At 46.3% G+C, this 13,215-nt stretch overlaps 1 protein-coding gene across 4 annotated transcripts in view; it reads left to right on the top strand.

The window, feature by feature from the left end:
* Positions 1 to 4,857: 4,857 nt before the first annotated feature.
* The window catches only part of IRF2 (interferon regulatory factor 2), a 42,087-nt gene continuing 33,729 nt past the window's right edge, over positions 4,858 to 13,215 (top strand). For 3 of the 4 annotated variants that reach the window (XM_049796990.1, XM_049796972.1, XM_049796997.1), the window contains exon 1: positions 4,858 to 5,107. The gene's annotated coding sequence lies outside the window, so the exon portion shown is untranslated. Of the gene's footprint in view, positions 5,108 to 5,843; positions 6,132 to 13,215 lie in introns of those variants that run through there. The other variant, XM_049796977.1, reaches the window with a different exon arrangement.

Raw genomic sequence — 13,215 nt, 5'->3', positions numbered from 1 at the left:
GGAAGAAGCAGCCTGAGCCAGCTACGCGCCACCCTGCAGCCGTTAGAGTGGGAAAGAAAAGGAGGAAAGACCACAGAAATGGTGAACTTGCACGAAATGAAGGCAAAAAGGGTGAGCCTGACTTCAGGCACGTGAAGACTCTCTCTGAACTCAAGAGGAACTGTTCGGGTCCTTGCACTGAAGGGCATATTTGCTCAATTGGGACTTAAGTGGGCTAGTTCTCCCCCTACCCCCCCACCCCCCTCCCGATGTTGGGTAAGGAAGAAGAGACCCAGCTGTACCTCCAGGGCTCCACCTGCCATGGTTTGCAGATGTTTCCTGATGGTCACTGCTCTGCCTGTCCCCCTCCCCACACCAAGGCTGGGGTCACAGCAAAAGCAGCAAAGGAGCAACAAGCTTTAGTTGCTATGAATTTTAACATAAGGAGAAATATTTCTAGAACACTGCAGGAACACCAAAGATTGGGCAGTCCTTTTATTTACAACAGTATAAACACAAAGTAAATGAAACAACAAAAAAACACCCTCCAATGAATAAAACTGATTTCAGAGGAGAAATGGATTACAAGTTGTTAAAGTGTTAGCCAACATTTTTTCCATTATACTTGGGGTGATTATTTGTGTTACAGTAATATGCATTTCTTAACTATAATCAGAAATCTCGTGTTTTGTTTTGTTTGTTTGTTTTTTAAAAAGAAAGGTGCCATTACTACGTAGTATCTAAAAATATCAGTGCTACAGATTACATCAGCATCAGAATGTTTTTTGCAGGACAAATGAAAATCGAAAATAAATTTTACCATGCATCATGATTAAAAATAGGCTTAGGCACTCAGGAAGATGTGGGTAACAGTATTAAAGTAAGAATTATACAACTCTTGCAACTGATTTATTTTCTTGATAAGCACTGGCCTGTAATGCAAATTACCAACACGGTTTCTGCCGGAGAGCTTTCCTACTTTAACGTACCAGAAAAATAAACAGGTTGGCTGTGGGTGAGTACGTAAGCTTGGGGCCCAACTCCATGAGAAAACTCAACTACTCCAATTCTACAGACAAAAAGTCACAATGCCTGTGACAGTGGTTTTAAGAACCAAAATGATGGTATAGTCAGGTCCACTTAAAGACAATGTGAAGCCCCACAACAACAACAAAAAGAGAAAATTTCATAAATATTATTAAAGTTTTCAAAAATATTATTAAACTTTAAAAATAAGCTGGATGGCTTATTTACCTTCTGGAACTTAAAGGATTCCCATTTTCAAGTTTTTTCTCACAGAAATGAAGGCCAGGCCAGAATAGTGAATCTTTTGTGAAGGAAAGGCAGGATGCTAATGGAAAACAACTGATTCCAGTAGCTGGATTCCTAAGGCAGATGATTAAAAGAGTAAGCTGCAAACTTTGGCAATTCTGCGGGGGAAAAAAGCTATGGATATCTGGTGCTTCTGGGTTAAATTTTCTGATTTTAAAGCTGCCAGGTCTTACTGAAACAGCAAAGTCATGAAAGGTAAAAGTCTCTTTTTGGAGGGAATGAGTCACTGCTGAAAGTTAAGTTTAGAAAACAAAAGCTGCCCATTCCCATTACCTTTCAACATCAAAAAAAGAATCACAACAGAAGATATAACTTCTGATCTATCCTGTGAACTTGTGATGCTAGAAGACATGGACGGAAATGCCTTTGTAAATGCCTTGAATGCGCCCCATCGAGATCCTTGAACTTGCCCCATTAAGATCAGCTGAAGGCGGTGGGAAGAAATGGCAAGAGCGAGCTGCAAATTCTGCTCAATGGTTTTGGCTAGAGTTTCGCGAGCTGCAAATTCTGCTCAATGGTTTTGGCTAGAGTTTCTCGAGGAAGCCAATTGTGTTTCATTTGACCAAACCCAATTAATGTCATTCATGGCGTTGCCACTCTGTGAATAAGCAGTCCTCCAAGTGTGGTATTAAATTATTAATATAATGGTAAGCATTTTTCCCCCACAATATCTGCTGATATGTAAACTACAGTCTTCTTCACAGCTGGCTCATTCTGTAAACAAATTAAAAGCACATACTAGAAACGACAAGAGCCGCCAAGCATTGCAAAAGCCAGCCCCAGCCGCTCTTCCCTTTGCTCGAAGGGAGGTGTTGGAGCAGCACCGGGCACCTCCCCTGTCCTGAGCCATTTGCAGGCATTCCCAGTCAGGCCTTTTTCAAGGCTTAAGGCAAGGGCATCCTCCGAACAGCTTCTAGCCCCTAGAAATTCATGGCTTAGGGGGCTGCTTGAGGCAGAGTTGGTGTCTTTACATTTAATAGCACCTCATGGGGTTTTTTTCTTCTGTGAATGTGTATGGGTGCCTTTTTGGATCCCCTGTGAACTTTTGGCACCTCGAAGCAGCATGTCCCACTGTTTAATTACCTGCTGCGTGAAGATCCACCTCCTTCTGTTTGCTTGAAATTTGCCACCTGCTAGTTTCACTTGATGCTCTCTAGTTCTTATATTAGAAAAGAAACCACATAATCCATCCCTACTCTTCTCTACTCATGACTATGTATTCTCTCTCATCTGACCATTTTCTGTTTCTTATCGCTTCTCCATCCTAAATAGTCCTGGCCACTCAAATCCTTGAATCACTTTAACATGAAGGTCGCTCCATATTTTTAGTTATCTTTGTTGCTTTTCTCTGGATCTTTGCCGTTTCTGTTACACATGGCCCAGAGCCGCCAGAGGCAGGCACGCTGCAGCCCTCCCCGTGTTCTCCATTGCGCTCCATTCCGGCACGTCCCACCAGCTTTGTGACAGTTTCCGAGCGCCAAACCGATTCTTCCATGGAGTTATTACGACTGCAAGATCTTACTTCTGAGTGGGAACAAGTTGATTAGACATTTCTCACTTTCAATCACTTTACTGCTCTCTAATCACAGCTGGCATAGTAACCGCCTCCATCCTGGGCAGAGAGTCATTAATACCATCTTAAAACTACCATTTTTCTAGTTAGACCTTAAGTCTATAAAAATTCGGCTTTAGTTACTGGAGTAGGCTGATTCGACTCCTTCTTTTGGCATGGGGCGTATAGCCCCTTTCCCTCCAGCCACAGCCTAGTCTGACCCTCCTGTGCAAGCCATGTCCTGTCACTACCGTGTCCTGCTGATTATCTCCTCTCCCCACACATCTATTCAATCAACAGGCCAATTCACGACCCTTTCTTGCTGCTCCTTCGCAGCTGCTCCAGGGACCTGTGTCCTTCCTCATCAGTGTGGACCCCTCCATCCCGCCGTGTTTCTGGAGAAATTCTGGAGGAGATGCTCGATTTTACGTCCTGCCTGGCACCTTACATCTTGCTTCCAAAACTTCTCCCTTGCCTTTTCCTACTTCACTGCTGCCACACGTAGACCACAGCCACCTGCCAGACCCCAGCTTTTTTGGGGGAGGGGGTGGATTCCTGGCATCCATGGGTCCCTTCCAACATAAATTATTCTGTGATTATATTCTCCTCAGTGCATGGAGAGCACTTTCCAAAACAGGAGGACTCGTCACCCACGAGGGCAGACTCCCCACCCCGTCGCTAGCTCGGTGTCCTCTGATGTCCAGGGCTGCCACCGCAGAGGGTCCTCACAGCACCTGGCACCTGGGAAACACCTCCCTCTCCGTTCGGCATCCCGCTGGAGAGTGGACCGCTCCTTAACCATTCCCCTGTGCCACCCCCTGCACAACCCCTCGGGTCCCAGTGTTCCTCCCACCGCCGATGGCTGTGCATCACGTCTCTGCACATGTAGCTATACCGCTTGCTTACCTGAATATATGTAATGGACGTACGTATAGCATACGTGTATACGCATGCATAGGTCTATGCGTGCACGTGAGAGATGTGTATACCTCTCCTTCTCTTTCCTCAGATACAACCTTTTGTAATGACGACATTTCATATCTCCCCCAGTGCTTGGGGCCTTTCCTTCATCATCTATGGGTAAGGCTGGGAATGATGTATTGCAACCACTCTCCTCAGTCCATTTCACACGCTGTAGTTCGCACTGGGATTATCTAAATTCTGCAGAATACCCTTGGTCTCTACATAGACTCCACGACCAACGTCACTCTGCAGAATCTGTTGAAATCCAAGCGCTCCCTCTTGACGTAACCCAGCTGCTTGAGACTCGCTGGGTTCAGAGGACCCGGTCTGAAACTGCCCTGGTTGTAGGACCGCGGTTGTAGGTCCTTCTCTAAAGGCAACGACGGTTCCCAGCGGGCCTGCGTGCGTGCGTACGGGACCGAGACCACGACTCCCACCCACCTCAGCAGAGGGGCAAGAGGCGCAGGGAGTGAGCCGTGCCTCGGGGCCGGCGAGGCTGAGCTGCGGGGATTCCCCCACGGTCTCCGGGATAGCCTGCTCCCAGCCGTGGGCCTCCCCGCCGCCTGCAGGTCTGAGCCGCCCCGGGGCTGGCGGCCCCAGCCCCCGGTCCGGCTCTGCGTGGGGCTGACGCCCTCCCCTCCCCCCGCCTTATTTAGGGCTGGGCGTGGGAGTTGTTTCAGTCACAAGCCAAGCTATGAATAAAATGTAGGGTTTCCGCATGCAAGTCAGACCTTGGATTAAAAAGATTTAAAGGTGCTGTAGGAGCCGGCGGTCCTACACCAGCACCCGAGGGAACCTTTAGCACCGCAATCACCCGCCACCGAAACGATCGACCGGCTCCCCGCGGCGAAGGGGGCGCGGGGGTCCGGGGCGGGGGGCGGGGAAGGGGCTAGCCGGGATAACCGGCTGCCGGGGTCCGGGGCGGGGGGGCACGACGGGAGGGGGGGGGCGCCGCGCCGTGCCGCGCCGTGCCGCGCCGTGCCGCGGCGATGACGGGCGCAGCGCGCTTCCGCGCCCGCCGCCGCAGCCCTGCCCCCGCCGCCTGCGCGGCCGGCCCGGCCCGGCGGAGAGGCGGGGGGATTTCCAAGCGCCAGCGGCCTCGCCGCTTCCTCTCCTTGTTTTGCTTTCGATCTGGACCTTTCTCCGCCCGGGCGGAGGCAGTTAACTTTTAGTTTTGCTCCCGCGATTATTCAGCGCCCGTTTTCATTTCCATTTCGCGTCCCCTGGCAACGGCGGTAACCTTGAGGAATTATATAAGGGCCGCGAAAACGGGCCGGCAAGGTAATTTTTATTTTTTTTCCTATTTTTTTTTGGGTTTTTTTTTATTTTTTTTATTTTTTATTTTATTTTTTTGTTGTTTTTTTTTTTTTTCATTCGCATTGCCGCTGTTTTCGCGTTGCGGGGCGGCGGGGCTCCCGGGGAGATGCGCATCGGTTTAAAAACAAAAGGTCGGGCTGCAGCGGCCGGGGCCGAGTCCGATTCCGCCGTCGCATTTGGGAAGGGGCGGCGGGGGGGGGGCAGTGCGTGTGAGTGGGGAGAGGGCGACGGGGTGCGGCGAGTGGGGGGGGGGGGGGTGTACCCGCCGCCTCCCGGGTGGGGAGCTCCGGCGCGCAGACAAAGGCGGGGGCGTTGGATCTGGAGGGCCAGGGCGCGGCGCGGACCGGGCCGGGGCGGCGGGGGAGGGGGGGGGCCGCACTTGTTGCGGGCCTGGAGACAGCCGGTAGCCCCGGTGAGGAAATGGGGGGGGGGGGGGGAGAGTGGGGAGCGGCGGTGGCGCAGCGCGGGTGGCCGGAGGGGCGGCGGGCGGGGGTCGCGCTGCGTGTGGGGGGGGGGGCGCTGCCCCCGCGGGTGCCTGGGGCCGCGCGGGGCGGGGGAGGGGCGGGCGCGGAGGGGGCGGGGCCTCGGAGAGGCCCCGCCCCCTCCGCGCCCGCCCCTCCCCCGCCCCGCGGACGGTCCGTTACACAAGCGTCGGGGCGGTGCCTTCGCGCCTCGCCCGCCGCGGCCTCCGCCTTTCCCCGCCTTCAGCGGGTTAAGCCCCCAGATGGCGGCGGAGGCGTCCCGGGGGTGGCGGTGGTCCTGCCTCTGGTGAGGGGGACGGCACCGGCGGTGCGGAAGGCAGGAGGGGGTTGTGGCGACAAGATGGAGCGGGGCCTGAGGGGCAGTTAGGCCGCCGCGGGTGGGTTCTGTGGGACCAGCGGAAGGAGGAAGTCCTGTGAAGTGCTGCACAGGGCTGGCCGCTGATGGGCGGTGGTGTTTCCTCGCTGCTGAGCAGCAGGCCTTTCCGCCCCTGGATCTGGATCTTAGAGTAAACACACCTCTAGAAAGCAAGCATTTCTGGTTCCCCGCCCCCCCCCGTATGGTCTCCGTGAACCCAGCGTTAGCGAGTGCGTCGTTTGAACACTGAACAGCCTTGAACCATTCTGGTTTTTGCTGGAATAGCCTCTTTTCTCGTGGGCGCGGGCAGCACTGCCGTGGCGCGGCTCATTGCGTGGCGGTTTGCAGAGGCGCTGTCCTGCTCCGTGCCGGCAAGTGGAGAGCCAAACCCTGGATGTCTTTCTCCAGAGGAAGTTTATGAACAGGGGGTTTGTTTGTGTGTAGCGCAGAGGGTCAAATTCCGAGCGTCTCGCAACGTCTGGGGTCAAAGTTGCAAGTGTTTGAAGAATTGGATCCCTCAGCCCAGGTTCCCAGAGGTGTTCAGGTCTTTAATTCCCATTTTGATTAGTGTGAGCACCTAAACGGCAGAGCGTTTTGAGGCTCTCTTATTTAGACACAGAGCTCGGATAAAGGAATTTTGGAGTGCAGAACTTTGCTCCTGGTGACTGTACGGGCATAATTTATAGGCCAGCTTACTGTGCTAAGATCTTGCAGACAGCAGTCTCTTGAATGTAGGAGCAGTTGTAAACTACAACCTCAGTTTCTGGAGATGAAATACAGCATGTTTAAGTTTATAGTATTTAAATCTTAATAGATTTGCATATAATAACCTTTGCAGAATGCCTGCATTAGTACCATAAAAAGAGAGTTGAGTGGAGCAGCAACATTTAAATTCACCCTAATATGGAAACAGTGACATAATTATACAAGTAGCAGAATTGATCTGTGAGGCAGATGGTTTCTGTCTGAATCGCAATCTTTCCATGCCACCAGCCCCTTCAGAGACATCAGTGTCCTTCTCTGGCCCCTGTTGGTAACGTCCCACAGGGGAATTACTTCATGTGCCCTTTGCGTGCAGCAGTTCCTTTTCACTGGTAAATGGTGGTGGAAGGTCTGAGAGCACCGACTTCTTTGACACAGTATCACTTTATTGTGGCCATGTACCCCACTGCAGTTCTTCAGCTAGGTACGGGCACAGAGAGGTGTCAGTCTGCTGACCCCGGTGTTAACCCTCCGAGGCTGGAGGTCCCAGCTGGTTGCAGAGGTAGTTAGAGTGGTCAGCCATTATCTTTTACATGTATCTTTGCAGTGCCACCTGGTTACTTGCTGACCGCAAAAGTGACAGGTTTCAGAAGATGTCAGGTCAGTCTCTTGAGAAGAGCTGTTCATCACAGGCCATGTTAGATGGAACGGCGTAGCTAAGAGGTATGAGAAGTAACATACAGGCTCTTAGGAAGCAGGGGTTAAAGACCCCAATCTCCATTGCATTTTGGTCTTTGGTATGTGGGACCAGGTGCAGTTAGAGAGAGGTAGAGTCTTCCTGCACAGTTGAGAAAATGATGCAGAAAAAAAGGAGCTAAGATTCAAGAGGAAATGGAAATATTTTTATAATAGAAAGATCCTACATTAGAAGAATGGGCTTTATGTGAATAGATTTGCAGCCAGGCTATCTATGCCTTAAATTAAAACATATAATTATTTATATATACTATGTATATATTAATATAAGCTTAAAAACCAAACAGTGGAGAAAAGCTGACAGGTGAAGAACATAAAGTTTGCCATGACACATTCTCTCTTGAAGAGGAGCATCATCCCCATGGTAGTCAAACTGGTATTAAAACATCTCCATTGTATAATACTTGGAGCATCAGAAACTTTGTGGAAACTCAGATGCTGTAGAGACAAACTACAGATGGCATAGAGAGGACAGAGTGACTTGCATATGGTGGTGGGATGAAGTGGGATGCTTTTTGTTAAAGAGGAAATAACTGTTTTGGGAGGTAGCACAGGATCTCATGAATTGTTGTTCTAGGCCTGTATAGGAAAAGTAGAGATTAGGGCTATATGACTTGTCTGCCCAACCAAGATGTTGACAATGACTGTCAGATATTAAGGGAGAGTAGAGAAGCTACAAAAGGAGGAAATACGATGGTAATGGGAGGCTTCAGTTGCTCCCACGTAGATTATATCATGCTTCAACTTGAAATTTGCCCAGGTACTAACTTTATTGATGCCAAAACCCCCTGCTTCCTGGGTTTAGCTTGTAAGGGTACCCTGCAGGTAACAACTCTGGACAAGGTCCTGGCCAGCAAGAATTAAGAAAATGCCAGCCATCTATGGTGTGACAGTGATCATAATGTACTTGGACTCAGTGGTGCTTCAGGAGCAGTAAAGCCAAGGGTTGTTGCAGCAGTGTTTAATTTTCCAAAGTAAATCTTCATAAAGCAAGGAAAAAAATTAATGAAATGGTGAGAGGCAGCCAAAAGTGTAAAATACTTGCAAGTGGCATGTAATTCTTCAAAGACACTAGAGTAAAGGCTTAGAGCAATTGCATGGCATCTGTCAGAAATACCAAAAAAGCTGAGCAGGCTGACAAGTAAAGTAAAGGAGCTCAGTAGAAGTAAAAAGACATCTTTCAAAAGTTAAAGCTTTGTCTCCAAATGGGAAAAGTGGAAAAGAATATAAAATCTGTGTTAAACACAATAAGGTAGGCCAAAAAGAGTCATGGAACAAGTTGCTAAAGGCATGAAAGCAGTTAGTAAATCCTCTTTGAAATGCATCAAAAGCGGGAAGCCTGCTGATAAGTGATGCATGCATAGAAGGAGTGCCCAAGGAAGATAAAGTCATAGCAAAAGAGTGAAACAAATTCTTTGAGCCTTGCTTCACTGAGGAAGAGTTTAAGGAGATTCCCTTGCAGGAGACTTTTTCTTTTTTTAAGGAGTGAGCATGTTGGAGGATTTCTCCCAAATTGAAGAGTCTCTAAGAGAGGGTATCAGATCAAACCATTGAGAAGGATGAAGTAGGTGGCAGGAGGTGATATCTGTTGAAGAGTTTTGAAGGAACTTAAAATACAAAATTTCTGATACGTTGCCTGTAGCGTGTAACTTGTTCTGTAGGCCTGCCTTCGTACTCCAGGAATAGATGGTGACAAATGAGCCGTCAGTTTTTCAGGGTTTCTGGGGAGACTAACTCCAGCGTGGTCATTTTTGTTTGCTTGTTTGTTTGCCAGGTATTAGTGAATGGGATTAGTGAATACAGGTATAAATGTGATACGGTGACAAAGACTAGGCCTGACTTCTGTTGAGGAGTTGTGCATTGCGAGTCTTCTGGAGTTCTCTATAGGCATTGCTGAGCTGTTGTTGAGGTCTGGTTGATACAGTCCTTAAAGCAGGGCCAGTTTCAAAGTGGGATTGGATTGCTCCAGGTCGTATGGTCATGGTCAGTTTGCTCAATGAGAGGACATTGCTGGTTGTCCCCCTCCCAGAGTCTGCCTGGGGACTGTGCCATTCAATGGGTGGAGGAAGGGATAAGTGGTGATATGACAAGTCTGCTGGTTGTATGAACTCATTTGGAGCATAAAGATCTCGAAGACTGAACTGCAAAGACTGCAGAAGGAACTCATTTTGAAAGTCCAGATGTAAGTTTGCAAATGAGATTCGGTACAGGCCAATGTAAGTGTAATGCACATGGAAGGGAATGCAACCTTAACTTTCTGTACACAAGGATGAAGTCTGGACTGACTTTTTACTCGGGAAAAGATCATACAACACAGATAATCCCATGAAAAAACAAGCTCTGTGCCCAGAAGTGGCTAAGAAAGGAGGGGGAAGCTTAGGAATTACTAGGAAGGAGTGAAAAAAGAAATAGAAAACACCATCATGCCACTATAAATCCACGTTGCTCCCCTTTCCTGAATGGTGTTAACAATTTTTGTTCCCCCATCTCAAAAAGGAGGTAGTGATAGTTGATCAGCTACAGAGAAGGGCATCAAAGATGATTAAGGGTATGAAAGAGCTTCTGTGAACGAGTAAGTAGCTTGAAAAAGAAGTGACTGAAGAGGATGTGGGGATGTTCTTTAAAATTATTAGTGTCATGAAGAAAGTGAATAGGTAATAGTACAGATAAGATAAACATGGCCCAAATAAAACAACTGGGAGGCAGCTTCAAAACAGGAGGTGTTTGTCCTGCAGTACATAAGTTCTGGTGCTTGTGGCCACTGTGTGTACGTCGGGAGTTTACATGGGTTCACGAGTGATTAAGCGGTCTGTGGGAGAGAAACTTGCTGTGCAACTTAGCAGTCAGAACAGTTCAATATCAAATTTTGGGCACTGACTGCCCACAAAGAATTACGGCAGATGCTGATCAAGAATTATTGCTGAAAACTGCAAATAGAAACCTCTACTGAGAAGCGTAAGCTACAGTCCATTTGCAGATAACATAGAGAAGCAAGACCGTGTATTGCCCTTTGTTATGTGAATCTTGTGGCATAAGATCTTAGGAAACTTCCAGCAAAAAAATGTTTCTGTGATGATCCTGTTTAATCTGTGCTTGTTACCCCTGGACTTGGTAACCTGACACAAGTTACAGTCAGGTTAACTGCATCCTGTATGCATTTAACGTTGCGTAGGAGTGGTACCCCAGCAAAATTCCTCTGATGTTTGCAGGATTAGAACCTCAGTTTACATTTTGTGGATCTTATATTGAAAGTCATGGTCCGTTTGTAAAGAAGTATAACTAATCACGTGTTACTCTTTCTTATCTCCATGACTCGTTTCTGAAGATTGCCCTTTTGAAACTTGATTCTTTATAGGCCTACAATGATTGTGATATTGAGGGCATAAACCATAAGGTAGTGTTTACAGAAGTTTTAGAATAGCTTATGGTGCTATAAACTGTGATTAGTGTAAAACATTTTCTGGTTTGTCCTTTGAGATCACAAGTGCAAAAGCAAAACAACGAATAAACAAGCTAAAAAGATTCTGGGTACAGTGAATGAGAGGAACAGATTTATCAAGTTGCATATTCCTCATGTATGAATAACATTATGGAAAAAATCGTTCAGTGTAATTAAATAATTTCCCCTTGTTTTTTTCAGATTTTTGCTGGAACTGTATGAAGGTTCTTCCTTGTATTGACTATGTGTGAACTCTTGTATTAAGATTAAAAAGGATTAAAACAGCCAGTAAGAAAAACTGGAATCAACAATTAACAGTTATTAACAGTTAGTGGAAAGGAATGCATGTTAACAGTTTAGAGTTTAATGTCTGCATTTAAAGAGAGAGATATATATGCGCACATACATATCTACATATATATAAAAATATAAAATTAGATGTTTTGTATATAGCATAAATGATCTGTTGTACAGCACACATTTCTTATTGATAGACTGTAAAACAGTTTTAAAACTTGCTCTTCCAGTAAGTGCTGGGTATGTTTTCAATTTCTTGGAAGCGGATGAAAAATTACTGGTTTTTTTGAATGAGCTAGGAAGAAAAGAAAGAAGTGGTAAGCAGTAAAGTAATGTTTCGTTTCTTAGTGTGTAATATACTGGCAAGCCCAACTTTGTGTATGTTGGAAATCTTCTGACCCCTTTGTTTGCCTGGGGGCAGATTGCAACAAATGTACAGCAATCTTTAGTACAAGGCAGTTGTTTTATCTTGTTGCAGCTTGGACAGAGGCATCCAGCAGCAAATCCGCCTGCACATGGCATGTTGTTTCACCCAAGGTGCAGAACTAAATTCTAACTTTAAATTATTTTAACATTCAATTGTTGCTATGTAGGTTGCTAGCTTTCAAGATGAGCTTGAAAGTAATAATGTCCATATTCTTGGCCCTTAAAAGAGTAGAGCAGGTTATGGTTTGATAGTTTCTTGGTTAACCTTTACAGGCTTGGTTTGTAGCTCCCAGCATATCTGGTGTTAGGTGGAGTTAAGGTGCAGCAAAAGCAAAAGTATTGAAATTTGTCCTGTTGTTTGAACTGCATGTGACAGTGGATGTTGTCTAACCATTTCCCTTTTGATGTAAAATTATTTTAAGTACTTTTTAAAGACTTGCATGCTTAACGTTGATATAGCGCAAAAGGAGGAAGGATTGTTTATGGGTTTTGTTTTAAAAAGTCTGAAATGTGGTTAAGTTCTGCTTTTTGATGTGTATGGAGGGTTGTATGTAACTTGAAGGGCTTGATGAGTGCACAGAACATGAAGTGTGTACTGTAATATTCCTACTGATATTGGGCATTGCTTGACAGCATTACAGGAAAACCTCTTACAGCTTTAAGCAAGATAATGCCTTAATTCTTTAAGACATTAAGGTAGCAGTAAGTTTAGGTCTTTGTGTGCATTTCATGCATATATATATATATATATATAACATGCATTTGGTGCATAATGTGGGCTTTTGTGCATTTGGTGCACTAGCTGCTTGTTTCAGGTGTTTTGTTGAATTGTGTAAAGGTACTTTATATGCAACTGAGAGATGAATCCAGTGGAAAATACTGAACTACTGAATTTAATTGGATGTGGCATATAAATTTGTGCAATCAAAATCAAACACCCCCCACCCCCAAACACATTCCAAAATTGTGACAGCATCTTAAAAAGTTTATCTAAAATAAAAATAATTACACAGTGGGAAAAAAGGCGGGGTAGGAGACTGTTTTTAAATTACTGAAAGCTTTCCTGCAGGATCTGAAATCCCAACAGTGTTACATGAAAAAGATGAAAGCAAAACTTGAGGATAAAATTGAAACCAAATATAAACAAAAGTGAAACCGACTCCATTGGTTTTCATTTCCCAGTTGGCAAAAATGAAAGAATAAACACAGAGCAAAGAAGCGTGAGAGCTGAACTTGAAAAATTATTTCCATTTTATTACTTATTCATCTGTTGGTAAGTGTGACTTATGTATGACAGCACTCTGTTAGCAGACTACACAGTAGGGAGTAGGAGTTGCTCGCCCTGGTTTATCCAGGTACCACTTTTCCCACCCAGTGTTCTGGGCAACGGCCCTGCAGTACAGGAAGCGGCATCTTCTTCAGTCACGGAAGTAACATTTTGAAATGCTGTGGCAAACACATACAGAAAGTGCAATGGAGGTGATGACATCCAGTATGATGAAAGGGAGTCATTCAGCTGGTGGGTGCGCTTGAATTTTACTTGTGTTGAGTTGTTAATAGGATCTGGTATAAAATAGGGGGTGGGCTTTTTTTTGCTTCCCACCTTTGGGATTGT

The sequence above is a fragment of the Accipiter gentilis genome, chromosome 3, assembly GCF_929443795.1.
Source record: "Accipiter gentilis chromosome 3, bAccGen1.1, whole genome shotgun sequence".
In the NCBI taxonomy this organism is placed as follows: domain Eukaryota; kingdom Metazoa; phylum Chordata; class Aves; order Accipitriformes; family Accipitridae; genus Astur; species Astur gentilis.
Note: the sequence above shows the minus strand (reverse complement) of the source record. Positions and strands in the feature narration are given on the sequence as shown.